Source organism: Tursiops truncatus, chromosome 8, assembly GCF_011762595.2.
Source record: "Tursiops truncatus isolate mTurTru1 chromosome 8, mTurTru1.mat.Y, whole genome shotgun sequence".
Taxonomy (NCBI): Eukaryota; Metazoa; Chordata; class Mammalia; order Artiodactyla; family Delphinidae; genus Tursiops; species Tursiops truncatus.
The window spans coordinates 93,705,323-93,720,371 of NC_047041.1; the positions used below are offsets into that span (position 1 = coordinate 93,705,323).

The following is a 15,049-nucleotide window of genomic DNA, read 5'->3' on the forward strand; positions in this document are numbered from 1 at the left end:
GCACTAGTGGGTCCCACAGGCTCAACACGTCTAAAACCAAACTATTCCCACAAATCTGCTTCTCCTCCTGTGTCCTCTTCCTGTGTGTGTAACTCCAATATTCACCCAGCTATCAGCCCAGAAGCCTGGCTGTCACCCAAGTCTCCACATTCCACACATCCAATCCACCACTGCCACGGCATACATTCCAACCACCTCAACAAACCTCCCTCCCTGTATTCTCTACGCTGTGGCCCTAGCCCAAGTAACCAAAGTCCAAAGAGCCTCCAAAGATGCCCCTAGACCAACTGGGGCCTCGTGCTTCAAACCCTCCGCAGGCACCACGTGGGTAGTCCTTCCGTGTCTGTCAGGAACGAAAGCACCCTGTGGGTCCTGTTCACTGGGCTCTGCAGCACAGCACACTGCCCTGCACCCAGTGAGGTCAGTAAATACTCGTTAGAACGACAGAACGAGAGAATGAGCGTGAGAGGCAGCGCTGCCCCCTCTTCCCTGCAGCAGGAGCTCAGTACCACTCGGCAATCCCATCCGCCACACGCAGCGTGGCAGCGACCGAGCCCCGCGCCCGACTTCCGTTTCCGGTGCTGAGCCGGTACCATTGACTCTCCGGTTGCCCGGGAGCCCCTCGGAAGCTAACAATGCGAGGGGTCTCTGTTCCTTTTCTCTTCTATTCTCGCCTAAGCTCCAGCTCTGCCTGACCCAGCGGCCAGCAGCCTGTCGGTGAGAGGAGGGGCCGAGGGGAGGGAGGAGAGGGGAGGGACAGAGGCGGGGGGAGCTGGCCGGGAGACAAGTCAAGTATGAGTAAGTTGAAAACTGACCCCGGCACAGGTTATTATCGGGCTTTGGAAGTGGCTGATGCAATATGCGGGCAGACACAATGATGCTTAGTAACCAGGACTTATCTCCATAAAACGTGTGCGTACACAGGCCTTAGCAACCTGAAAACCATTTTCTTCTCCTTTAAGATTTATTCGTGAAACGAGCCAGCCACCACTCACACCTGCTGGTAAACTTTCCTCCTGTTTCTGGGGCCACGTCCAGCAAGAGAAGGGGTCCGTATTGGTTTTCATTAGTGGCCGGCACCGTTCTTCACTTTTCTCACCCTTTGTTGAAATGGCAGTGAAAACCCAAGGGGAGGAAGCACTGTAAAGGGGGCTGAAAAGACTGCAGGAGACCAGAGCCACTGACTTTTATTTTTAAAATGATGTCTTTTACTTGAAGAAACATAAGGATTTTGGCTCCTGAGAGATGCTGTGGGACTTGAAAGCAGTAGGCATTTTGCTATAGATGATAAGAAAGATGGTCACCAAATGAATATCCCCCGACTTGCAGATCTAGTGAACAGAGCCGTGATCCATCGTCCTCAGCAATGACCTTGACACATTGGAACGGGCTGCAAAATTCACCCTTTCTCAATTACTCATCACATCCCCACATTCAGTTTTGCTTAGTTGTTTTATGTGGTTCGTGGCCTGATCGTTTGTTTGTTTGTTTGTTTTGTCAGGGTACAGCAGAAGCTCCCAAGTAGCTGAGAAGTTCGTGGAATCTTCCTATTGGTACAACTTTCGCTATTGCTTGTGTTATAGTGTGGGGTAAGGGTGAGCAGACATTTCTCAAGCGCACTGTTTACGTACACAGCACGCTGAGACTTGACTTTAGAAAGTCAAGAGAAGTAGGTTTGAACAATTGATGAATGTAAATAGAAAGGACATTTCGTTTGATAGCAGGAATACAGCTTTTGCGCTAATAAAGTGCTTTCAAAATTAGTGTGCAATTTTTAGTAATTAGCATGTCATTTTAGTTATCAATTGGTTCATAACAAACAGACTAATTAGGTACCCCACTCAGTCATTTATCTAAATGAAAAGTGCTGCTATATCATATTTGTGGGCATTGATCAAAGCTATGGGAAAAAGAGATTAAGAGGAAAATCGTGGGATTAAATTTTTAACTAGTTTGCCCCCTGAACAATTGCTTGCTGTGACACCATGATTGATTGGCTGCTTACGCCTGCCCAGGAAGGATGTGGCTCTGCTACCAAATCTCTGAACAGAAAAGTGTTTTACAAAAGACTGAATATTTTATTCAGTTACGTTTCACTTTATTCCTGCTTAACAAGCAATTGAAAAGGAAGGCAACGTTTGGGATCTCATAGTCCTGTGTCCGGTGATACATATGAAGTAGGAGATGGAAGCTTCAGTTAGTTCATTAATATCAAAAACTTAATGTGTCTAAAATAAAACTCTCCATTTCCATTTTCCACCCTCTTCCCCTCCCAGAGTTCCTTATTTTAACCAGTGGTAACACCACACATCAATGTGCTCAAGGCAAAAACCCAAGAATAATCTTGAATCCCTCTTCCTCTCACGCCACACAGCTTGTCCATCAACAAGTTCAATCAGCTTTTCTTCCAAAACATATCCAAAAACCATCTGCTGTTCACATCTCTACCTTCTAACCCAGGCACCATCATCCTTTACGTGGTTAACTGCAAGCCCCCTTAATCTGGTCTCCCTGTTTCTAATCTCACGACTCATTTCCTCCAACGCTCGCCCCTCCCCAGTCCATCCTCCACCTAACAGCCAAAATGTTTGTTTAAAACATATATTAGATTCTGTAACTTCTCTACCTAGAACCACCCATTATTGTCTTCCCACACTAATTGCTGAGCCCTATAAGACCCTACCTGATCTGGATTCGTCTGTGACCATTCTCCACCTCTCCACTCACTGTGATCCACCACACTGTCTGTCTTTCTTCAGTCTGCCAAGTTTGGGCCTGCCTTAGGGCCCTTGCACTAGTTATTCCCTTTGCCTGGAACCCCAGGTGTGTACAGAGCCGAATCTCTCAGCTTAAATGCTGCCTCCTCAAATAGGCCTTCCTTCACCACCCAAACTAGTCTCCTATTACTTCCTGTCACATCATCCTGGTTCACTTTTATCCCAACACTCCTCATGATGGCTATCTTCTTGTATCTTTCGTCCTTTGTTTATTGACTAACTCCTGCTACTAATATGTAAACTTAATGGAGGTAAAGATCTGGTCTTTCTTGTGTATTAGTCTATCTCCAGGGCCCCAAATAGTCTCCCATACATGAATGAAAGAATATATGAATGAATGGATTCTGTTGGCACCAAGCTGTTACCATCTCATCATAGGAAGGCTGGGAAAGGTCAGGGGACCAAATACCACTTAGAGTAGACCTTAAGACACGAGACGGGCAAGGACACAGAATGGAGAGAGGCAAGAGGAACATTGTCCGAGGTGGGGAGGGCAGGGGATCAGTGAAGGAACATGGAAATGATAGAGTGCAGCTCTTCAGATATAGCCTAGAAATCCTAAAATGTGCGTGTGCCTACACACATAGCCACACACGGTCCAGCTTGAAGAACAGCGGCTCTCAGCATCTGCTATGTTGTACCTGTATCTTCCAGAACATTTTCCTGCTAGAGATGCTTAGGCTACAGTGTCTAAAGAGTCTGAATCAGAGGTCTAGGTGGGGCCCACATGTCTGCTGCCGTGTAATGCTTGTAAGCTGGTCTCCTTCTTGGTCGGGACAATAAGGCTGCAGTAAATACTAGCAGCTTGGAGAAGGCAACGTGCCATCCTGCAGCGGTTCTATTAAACCACCCCGCCGGGTGAACCTGAGCAGCTTTCCCTCCATGGACCCCAGTTTTCCTCAAATATAAAATGAAAGCCTTAGTTGGACTCCTGTGTAACTTTACGACTTAACTGAAATTAAGTATGTGGGGTCCCCTCCTCCCTGAGGAGCAAGGGGGGCTACTTCTTAGAAAACCTCGAACCGAAGGCTACATCCTAATTTGGTGATTCCACCTAAATGACATATTTTGTCTAAGAAGCACTTTACCACATTATTCTGTCTAATATTTATATCGAGAACTGATGAAAATGTCAGGAGCAAATTATGCTGCTATGAAACTATGTGGAGATGGCTCACATTTGTTCTCTGACTCAGGTGGATGGGAGGGGCTGGGGATGAAGGAGAGAAAGGGACTATCACTGGCACTCAGGTTTAAAAAAATGCGGAAAAAATGGAGCTTAGACTTTAATCCTTTGATAAAACTTTCTCACCCCCAGCTGGTCACCCAATTCTTGGGATTAGCCTTCTCTCTTCCATTCACCCCTCGGTTGAACCTCTTGTCAGTCCTTTTCCCCTTCAAGGCTGCCCTCAACATTAAAAAACAAAAAAACAAAAAAAAACTGAACTGCAAACTTTATTCAGATCCAATCCAGGGTCCCACATTGCATTTCATTTTCCATGTCTCCTATTTTCCAACCTGTGCCAATTCCTCTTTATTTCGTTGTCTTTCATCACCTTGACACTTTTGAAGAGTTCTTGTCCATTATTTTGTAGACTGTCCCTCAATTTGGACTTGCCTGATGTTTTCTCATGACTAGACTGGGGTTTTGAAGTTTCTGCAAGAAACCTTCATAGCAATGATGTGTCCTTCTCAGTGTACCATATCGGGGTCCATGCCGCCAGTATGTTTCTTTACTGGTGATAACCTTGATCACTTGGTTTAGGTGGTATCTGTCAGGTCTTTCACTGTAAAGTGGAGAATTCCATTTGTAATTAATATATTTGGAGGGGGGAGAGGTTGTGAGACTCCCTCAGCATTATTTGTAACCAGATTTTCCTTCTATGTGCACATTGGGATGGAGGAGAGGCAGGTGGTGTGTTTTGCAGAAATCTTTGTTACTATAAGAAAGACCTGTGGCTACATCTTGAGAGACAAAAAGGAAAATGTGATATGGCGTGTTTCTACTATGTCTGGGGCGGGGAGTGTGTACATTGTTAACTGAATGGAGTTCAGTTCTTTTTATCCATGAGTTCATTCAGCAAATGTCTGTTAATAAAGGCTAACTCTTGAATTTCGAGTATCTACAAATTGCCAGGCACTGGTATTAGGCTCTACATCTGTTATCTCAGTTCATACAACACTTTAAAGTAGATATTATCACCCATGTTACAGATAAGGATCCTGAGGTTTAAGGAAGCAAGTTGCTCAAAGGCACGTGGCAGAACTGTGACCCGAACCCAGACCTGTCTAACTCAGAAGTGTGCTATTTCCACGACACCAAGCTTGCTCCCCTCCTATGGGCCAAGCACTGTAATCAGCGCTGAGGATACTGAAGCGTTAAGACACGTGTTCAGGAAGAGCTCGTACTCCAGCAGAGGAGGCCTTCGGAAGAAGCGCAGAAGGCCCGGGGAAGAACCGTTACTGGTGGGTCTAGTCCTTTTTTTCTGACAATCACTGAGCTGGTTTTCTCAGGTCTTTACTGAGTCACAGTAGATTGGCCAGGCTGCCTTCAGCGCAAATAGTTCACCAGAGAAGGGAGCTGAGATCGATGGCGTGCTTCCTCTGCTGTTGCTGGCCATGATTTATCTCAGCCGCCCTATGAAGTGGGTGTATTTTCTCCAGTTAGCTCATGAGGAAACCAAGGCTCAAAGGGGCCAAATAACATACCGAAAGTCACCAGCTAGTAAGTGGCTAAACTGAAGTGTGATGGATTCCAAGGTCTTCAGGACCCCTTGATCCGCCTGGGGGGCTGGATTTCAGCATCCTCACCGCCAGTGGAGCTGTGTGTCTGTTGACTTCTCCTTTGTAGAAAGGATGCTCGTGATCACCTCATGCCTGATGGTCACTGACAGCAGTGCGTTTGTAACAAGGATTTTTGCTCAAACCAAAGGGTCTTTGTGCAGCTTTCGCTTTTTTTTAATTTATTTTTTATTTTATTTATTTTTGGCTGCGTTGGGTCTTCATTACTGTGCGTGGGCTTTTTCTAGTTGTGGCGAGGGGGGGCTCCTCTTCGTTGTGGTGCGTGGGCTTCTCATTGTGGTGGCTTCTCTTGTTGTGGAACACGGGCTCTAGGCGGCAGGCTTCAGTAGTTTTGGCTCGTGGGCTCTAGAGCGCAGACTCAGTAGTTGTGGCGCACGGGCTTAGTTGCTCCGCGGTATGTGGGATCTTCCCGGACCAGGGATTGAACCCGTGTCCCCTGCATTGGCAGGCGGATTCTTAACCACTGCGCCACCAGGGAAGCCCCGCAGCTTTTGCTTTTTTAAACCACCTCCTCCTACAGTCAGTCCGTGTCAACAGAAGGGAAATGGAAAATGATGATTCTGAATCATTTGTGACATCTAAAATGTTACCTTACAAACAAGCATGCTTCCCCAGGAGGTATGGCATACGGCAAGTCAGGTCTCCCTGCTCCCTGGCTTTTGATGAGAGAGTTTAGTTCCTCCTAGAGTCAATGCTCAATAAATAGCATTTGCTGCTGCTGCTAATAATAGTTTGTGGTCTTCATGTCACAAGGCATTTACTGAACTGTCCAGTGAAAGAGGGGACAGAAAAGGTCTGTCATTCTCCTGCCTCTTCCATTTTGACATCTCCCTAAATGGTCTCATAAGGCGTTGTGCTTTCTATTTTTTATTGGTTTTGAAAATGCAAAAGCAAAGTGGAGTAGCTGAACTTAGTGGCTGGAGAAGAAGAGGCCAGGGATCAGGATGGGGGGAGATCAGTTGGCGAGCTGGCCTATTAAAATTACTCCATTTTATCTCCACCACATGTGGTTCACTGATTATCTTGACTCTGCTACTACTGTTCTAGTAGAGATGATGAGAAAGAATAACCAAAAGGTGAGATGGTCAGTGGCTGTGAAAAAATACAGGGTGTAGGGAATTAGAAGGTGCTCTTGTTTTCCCCATCTTAGTTTCGAATCGCCAGACCAGACCCAGAGTCAAGGATTCAAGTGCAGGTAATTTATTTGGAAGGTGCAGGAACCATTGGTAAGGAATTGGGGAGAATGAGCTGGAAAGGGGAAAAGGCCAATAAAGGGATGTGTTATCGAGCAAGCTGATACTGTGATGACTGGAGCTTAATCCCACTGGTGAACCCTGAGAAATAGTGGTGTCGAGCACACGTGTCAGATTTCTCCACTGTTGCCCCATCCCACCAGGGGAGGAAGTGGGGATATTTATGCGCTACCTTCTGAGTGTCAGTGGTTGAGGGCTGCTCCCATAAAGTGTGCTGGGCACACAGAGTGGATTCTCCAGCTTGGGAGAAAGCTCTCAGGGAAAGAGATGCAAATGCTGGCAGTCGGAAGTCCACCAGTGTGCACTGAAGTGGAAAGGCTTACGGATGTGGGCTGGGTACCAACAACATCCACTATGTTCCCTTAAAACAAAACAAAACATTCAGTCCTCCCCCAGGGTTCCCCATATCATTAAACGTACTGCCATTTACTCAGCTTCTCATGCTAAAGACCTTACAATTTTCCTTGATATGTTTTTTGGTTTTGTGTGTGTTTGTTCTTGCCGCACATTCAGTCTATCCCCAAATCCTGTGAATTCCATTTTCAAAATATATCTGAATCCTACTACTTCTCACCATCTCCATCATCATCTTTCACTAGATTTCTTCTATAGCTTTCTAGTCTGAATTTTTATTTATATTCTCATCCCCCATATGGTACCTAGAGTAATCTTTTTAAACTTAGATCACTTTACTCCCCCATCACAAAACCATCCAGGGGTCCTTTTTACTCTTAGAATAAAATCTGAAGTCCTTACCATGTTCTACACCATCTGGCTCCTGGCTATAGCCCTGACTTCAGTTTCTATCCACTCACTCACAGTGCTCCAGCCAGATTGGTTTTCTGGCTGCATTCCTACCTCAGGGCCTTTGCACTTGTTCTTTCAACATAGCAAACTACTCTGTATGTTCATGTCACTCAATCAGTTTATTCAGATAGTTGCTCAAATGTCACCTTTGTAGGGAGCACTTTTTAAAATACCCTATCTAGAGAACAGACTTTTCTCGTAACCTGGTTTTATTTTATTTTTTTCCATAGCAGTGATCATGACTTGGCTGAGTGTAGTTTTTGTTTTTATTTGTTGCCTATTCCTGAATTAGAATATAAGTGCTATCAGTGGGGCGGACTCTGATTTGTTGCACTACCCCCAGCCTGGAGTAGCACTAACACATAGTAGGTATTCAATAAATATTTGCTGAATGAATGGATTAATAACTGTTTAATGGTCCTGCTGAGATCAGTCAAGAACTTTCAGAACAGACAGCAGAAATTACAAACCTTAGTTTGATAACTGCCTGCCTGCATCTTTTCCCCGAGCTGTCTCTAATGAAAAACACACACTCTGGGGCTTCCCTGGTGGCGCAGTGGTTGAGAGTCCGCCTGCCGATGCAGGGGACACGGGTTCGTGCCCCAGTCCGGGAAGAGCCCACATGCTGTGGAGCGGCTGGGCCCGTGAGCCATGGCCACTGAGCCTGCGCGTCCGGAGCCCGTGCTCCGCAACGGGAGAGGCCACAACAGTGAGAGGCCTGCGTACCAAAAAAAAAAAAAAAAAAACCACACACGCTCTTAGCAGAGTCAGTTGAAGGTCCTGGGGCTGCTTCCAACATGTTCTTTCTTGAATCCATTGCAAATCACAACTTGTTCATTTTTCTTTTTGTTTGACTCTCTGAGAACAATAGAGAGAAAATCAAGATAATCAGTGTGCTACATGTATGGTGACGGGGACGAAGTGTAGCCTTGTTCTTTAATAAACTAGAATGCGAAGTTGGTCATTTCCCCAAGTTCCTGGCATGCAGTAGATGCACACTACATGTTGAGTGAATTGACAGTATCATCCCTTTGACACTTCTGCTGCTTGTTCTGCAGAAGATATTTCATTTTAAGACCCACACTCTTAAAGATGCCAGAAAGTGGGGGGACTTTCTTCATCACTGCCCCCCATCCCAGAAAACCCTTAACTTTAGCCACCCCATCTCTTCTCATACATACCCCCCCATGATCCCCAAAATAGTAGAGTCAGTTCTATCTTTTGTGTGTAGTTTAAAACTATTTAATTTAGTCCATTATAAAAATAACGCAGGCTCATTTTAGAAAAGTTTATAAATTTTTTATAAAAGTAAAAGAGAAAAGGGAGAAAAATAACACATCGTTCTATCACCCAGGGATAACCAGTGTTAGTAGGTGGACGTATTTCCTTCCAGTGTTTTCTATGCATATTTTTACACAGTTTTTTGTTTGTTTGTTTGTTTTTTTGTTTTTGCGGTACGCGGGCCTCTCACTGTTGTGGCCTCTCCCGTTGCGGAGCAGCAGGCTCCGGACACACAGGCTCAGCGGCCATGGCTCACGGGCCCAGCCGCTCCGCGGCATGTGGGATCCTCCCGGACCGGGGCACAAACCCGTGTCCCCTGCATCGGCAGGCGGACTCTCAACCACTGCGCCACCAGGGAAGCCCTTTGCACAGTTTTAATATACAGTTTATCTCTCTTTTTTACTAACATCATAACATAAGCATTCATTCGTAATATTCAACGCTTTGTGCACATCTTTTTATTTATTTATTATTATTTTTTAATTTATTTATTATTTTTGGCTGTGTTGGGTCTTAGTTGCTGCTCACGGGCTTTCTCTAGCTGCGGCTAGTGGGGGCTACTCCTCTTTGCGGTGTGGGGGCTTCTCATTGCAGTGGCTTCTCTTGTTGCGGAGCACGGGCCGTAGGCATGCAGGCTTCAGTAGTTGTGGCTCATGGGCTCTAGAGCGCAGGCTCAGTAGTTGTAGCGCACGGGCTTAGTTGCTCCGCAGCATGTGGGATCTTCCCGGACCAGGTCTTGAACCCGTGTCCTCTGCATTGGCAAGCGGATTCTTAACCACTGCACCACCAGGGAAGCCCCTGTGCACATCTTTTTAAATAGCTGTGCAGTATTACGTTTCCCTGTTGTAGACCATTTTGCTTGTTTTCTATTTTTCATTATAAGTAATGCTGGGATAAACATCCTTTGACTTGTATCTTTGCTGGCATTGCTGATTATTTCTTTGGGATAGAGTCCCAGAAAAAAAAAATCACTAGTTCTAAGGATACAAACTCTTAAGACATTTTGTAAGATTTCATTTTGATTTCTAAAACTGTTTGGATGTGACTTCCATAAAAGAGCTCCAGAAAAGCAGTTTGCCTCTGAGAATTTACTTCCAGTTTTGAAACGTTTCGGACCCAGGCTGTTTTAGCATTCAGTTTCAGTGAGCACAGAAATCTTCTGTAGCCTTCTCCACTGCAGGCCTCTTCCCGCTCTAATAAAATGCAGCAAGAGCATTATAAAAATCGTCCTTTGGTAAACAGCCTCTTTTTGTGTTCTCAAGGACTGTTTTCTGAAGTCTTTCTGGTGGGTATTGTAGTCACATCTAGGACTACACGTAGTATTTTTGCATGCCTGCTCATGACGTCTTAAGGGTTTACTTATGCTTCTATGTTTTATTCATTGCCAAAAGGAGGTCCAGGTTTCATGGCAGTGAAACCCGCTTTTATAAGTCTGTCTGAGTCCAGCCTGAAAGGCCAGGACTCCCTTGTCAGGGACTGCTTTTGGTAACATCATAGGAGTAAGGCTGGGCCAGCCTGGAAAGGGCCCTGCCAAAGATGGACGGTTTATAAATAGAGAGAAGCCATGGCTTTCATAGGTAGGAGGGGTAGGCATTATATAATACCACGATACCCAGGAGACATAATGTCTGGAAGAGCCAAGGGTTCTGGGATGGTTTGGAAAGTTATGGTACAGCCAGCTACATAATCTCATGCATGCAACCTTATTAAGCAGAATGAACCCAGCGTCTCTGTATTGACCTGAAAAGGTGTCCAGGCTCTTTTGTTAATTCTAAATAGTAAGTTGTAGAGAAATATATATGGTTTGATCCCATATTTGCAAATAAAGGCAAAAATTGGGTTCCAGGTAATCTTTAATATCTACATGAACCAAAAGAAACATGTGGAGGGACACACATGAGACTGTTGGTAACTGACTACTCAGGAATGTGGAACTGGATTATAGAAGAATGAGGAAACCTCTTCTTTGCACAACTCAACTGAATAGTGTATTACAAAGAGCAGGTATTACTTTTATAACTTAAAAAAATGATGAAAGCTAAAGAAAGAAAGAAAACACACTGGAGAGGAATGGACTGAGAAGGGAAGTTCATTCAGGAGCTAGTTGACAGGTAGGCGCTGCGCAGGGTTGGGGTCCCCCTCTTGGCGAGACAGGTGCAGCCCCGTAGAAAGGCCAGGCTTCCCAGAAAACTGGGGCTGGGTGGGCCGTGTCCTTCCACTGGCAGCTGTTAGAGAATCGACGGTGTTGGCGTTCACCTGCGATATCACACTTGGAAAGGCTTCTGGAAAAAATAACCGGAATGATCCAGACAGAGGCAGGAGTTACTGTCCTTCCTCTGGAGGCTTGAGGGAGGGTGTCTAGGAGCAGAGAGGCAAACAGCCATTAAAAGCCCCAGAATGGAAAAGATTGATTCAGCCTCAGCCTCCTAGCGCACTTCCTAGACATCTGTGAGACGGGCCCCAGGCTTTGAACTGGAGACAGTGCCCAAGCCTTTTATTAACCTTCTTCCCTCGGGAGCCGGGGACGAGGTGTGTGTCTTTGAAGAGTGGTGGCTCAGAAGCGACACGGCTTTCAAACATGATTTGTTTTTATTCTATTGGTGAATTAGGGTGTGTTTACAGGGAAAGAATGATTTAGACGACGACCAGTCTGCTGGAAATATAAAGGGATAATTGAATCTGCAAGTCTATTAAAGAGTCTTGTCTTGCATCTTGTGGGATGACATTTATTGCAGAGACCAACTTGGCTCTTGTTTTTCAGTTTCTTTTCTTCCCTTTCTCCCTTTCTGATCTTTCAAAAATTAGATTTTCCCTTCCCCCAGTCAGAAACTTTTTGAAAAGCCTCTGAGGAGAGTCAGGACCCCTGAAAGGAGCACATCGAGGCAGCATCGCGTGGCAGTTTGGCGCGGGGACTCTGGGAGTCGGCAGGTGCCTGACACCCTGCGGTAAGTGCCTGGTCAGTTGTTACCATCAGAATCTCTGTCATCCCCAGTTCTGACACCAATTGCTCTGTTTCCTTGGGCAAATTAGTTCATTTCTGTGGTCCCCCTGTTCCTCCCATGCCAGCGGAGCCCTCGACAGTTAGTAACTCCAGCGAAGCCCGAAAACGCAACACAAGCAGTGCAAAGGCAATGCCAGTGATCAAAAGAACCCACCCCGCTTGCCATGTAGACGGATAATATCATTTCACTGGGGACTGCTCTCAGTAAGTGGGCTCTTTTTTCTCTGAAGAGCCTGGAATCTGTTCCTCAGGGCTGCTAAAACTGGCCTTGTTCTGCGGTCTGATCCGCTGGCCGACCTGTGTCTACATTACTAAAACTGGCCGGGGGCCCTGGCACCGTCCCGCCACGTGGGCCGCCAAATCGCAAGGCCCTTTCTTTTGAGCAAATAGCATCGCACACGTTGCCATCAAGAAAACGAAAGCATTCACGGTGGCACAGCGTCCAGCTTCTCTCTGTGGCCTTTTGAAACAATTTTGTGACCAGGGAGTGGCAAGAAACAAAGGTCTTTCTATCTGATCTGCTCACCAGGCCGGCGTCAGATCACGCAGGAGCCTGCACCCCTCTTCCCCCGGTACCATCGGATTGTTATCGCTGCGCTTGTCTCCTCTCTCTGAGTAGGACGAGGCAGGCAGGCAGGCAGAGGAATATATTTCAACTGCCCTTGACTCTGTTTATAATCACCAACATGAAAGGAAGGGAAAGAGATTGAGTTTATAGGACTGGCTCTTTGTGTAGCCTAATTTATCTCTCTCCAGCAGCAGTGGGCTGAGCAGGTTTCCTTTTTTGTTTCCGATGCGGGAAGCTGAAATATGAATCTATGTTGATGAGAGAATAAAGGAATTGAAAGAGGCATAAGTCTTATCTTCTCGCAACCCTAGGAGATCAGCTCTTTGTGACGAAGGGGATTATACTTCTGTAATTAACTGCTTTGCAGCTCCTGGTGATGGCTCAGGCCTGAATAATGGCACCCAGAGAAGTTGGATAAAAGGCGGGCAGGTGGGTGCAGCCACGGACCGTGAACAATGGTCTCAGGGCTTGACATCCCTTCCCAGTGCCCAGCTCGCAGAGAGTCAAGCCAGGAGATATTTGTCCCCTGTCTAGCAACATTCACAGCAGAGAGAATAGAATTCCAGAACAAATGTTTAAAGCTCATAGAGACCTGTTCCTCTGTAGGCTGGTAGCTGCCCGGAGGTACCTTGAAGACCTAAGCCAGGTTGTACACCCTTTGTGTTCCCGCCAGTGCCCGGGACCTGGTAGGTGCTGACTAAACTTGGTGAAGGTGGCTGCCCCTTTCCAGCTGTGGGATTTGGGGAAAGTTGTCTAATTTCTCTGATCTTCAGTATACCATCCACAAAATGCAAGGGGTCTTGTAGAGTTGGGGGTAAGAAGAGTTCAGATCATGATAAACAAATTACTTATGACATCGCCTGGCATATATGGCAAGGGATCAATAAATGCTAGCTATTATTATTACATTGTGGAATACAAATGGGTGGCGAGCTCATCACTGTTTACGAGTGCCTTCTCATGCAAGGCACCATACATACCTTCGTGCCCGAAAGCCTCACATCGTCCTTGTCAGGTAAGCAGGGTCCTTCCCCCCATTTCACTGATGACAAAACAGGCTCAGACTGGAACAGTGACCTGCTCAAGGTAAAGGGCAGGAGAGGAGACTGGAAGCCGGGTGTTCTGTCCTGGGCCCCTCCCCTCCCCTCCACACCAGCCTCCCAGGCCCTCAGCCTGTTCCTCGACAGGTGTGTCTGCCCATCACTCTCCAGACCTCATCACCCCAGGATCAAACCTCTGGGCCATCTTTTTGCTTCCTTTTTTGCTCCCTGCCTGTGTCACTGAGTCCTAGAGATTCTTGAGATGTTTTCAGAACTTCTCCCTACTCAATCCTGCTGCCACTTAACACTGGCCCAGCACCTGGTCGTTTGATAACCAGGCTTCCTACAGCGAGCAGGCTCTTGAGTGGTGTCTAAGGGAGGGCGAAGCTCCCTTCCCATCACCCCCCACACCAGTGCCAGGTGAGTGGTCCCAACCTCCACTTCCCTGTCCTTCCCTGCGAGGGATCAGCGCCCACAGCGTCAGCTCCACCGTCCTTTTCTGGGATGCAAGGCCCTTCAGCTGACCCACCCGAATTTGTCTCTTCTCACTCGCAGTGAGAACCCCCTGCTCTGGCTGAGCCTGCCTTGTCTCCATCAGGTAGGCGCCCCATGGCCTCTCTGAGCGCTCAGTGGATTAGATCCTTGATAAGGATGCAAATGCCCCAGAGGGGATGCTCCATTCAATGCATGGTCAGTGCTTGACAGAGCCATGAACAGAGAGCTCCTCTCTTCCATCCACCCAGGCGTTCTACAGATGGACCCTGAGGCCCAGTGGCTTAGCCAAAGCCACACAGTGAATGAGTTTCAGAGCCAAGTCTCACACCTAGGTCTTCTAGCTTAGAATTCAGTGCTCATCCGTTAGACCAATGGACTGCATTGCCCTCAGTGGTGATGGCAGCCACTGGCCAGAGTGGTGGCAGGGGCACCTGAACTCAGTCTCCACGTGGGCGGTGGACCTGTGTGATTCACCAAAGGGACGGCCTGATGAGGGAAAACGACTGAGTTAGGCCCTGGGGCAGGGCTGTGGTGGGCAGGATCTGGGGGGTGGGGGAGACAGGGTTGGAGACTGAAATCTAGGGAGATTGTCATGGAAATCAGCGATTGTAAGGCAGGTGAAAATGCAGCTGTATACTGGCCCGGCAATGTGCTATGGGAACGTAGCAATTAACTTCTCTACTCATGGGAGATGGGATCCAGGAGGGCTTTGGGGAAGAAGCGGCCTGTGACTTGGGTCTGAAGAAGCAGGAGGAGGCTGTTCAGGGGCTGTCAGGGGCCAGGCGTTCTGCATTGAGGGAGCAGCGTGGACAGAGGCAGGGAGGCCGGACAGCCTGGGCTGTACGTGGAGAATAGCACAGCGGGCAGCAAGAGAACCTGGAAAAAAGCAGAGGAACCTGAATTGAAGTTCTGACTCTGCAGCTAGTCTGACCAGCTCAGGATCTGGACAAGTCACTTTATCTTTCTGGATCTTAGTTTCCTTATATGTGAAACTGGCATAACGATATTATCTGTCTCCTGAGGGT

The 15,049-nt window shown here is 47.0% G+C and overlaps 1 long non-coding RNA gene across 1 annotated transcript; it reads left to right on the top strand.

Annotated features, from left to right (window-relative positions):
• The first annotated feature begins 304 nt into the window (after nucleotides 1-304).
• Nucleotides 305-14,543, top strand: LOC109552213 (uncharacterized). Its single transcript, XR_002178977.3, has 4 exons — nucleotides 305-717; nucleotides 1,502-1,553; nucleotides 4,992-5,243; nucleotides 11,726-14,543. It is a non-coding gene; the product is annotated as an uncharacterized lncRNA (long non-coding RNA).
• The last annotated feature ends 506 nt before the right edge of the window (nucleotides 14,544-15,049 follow it).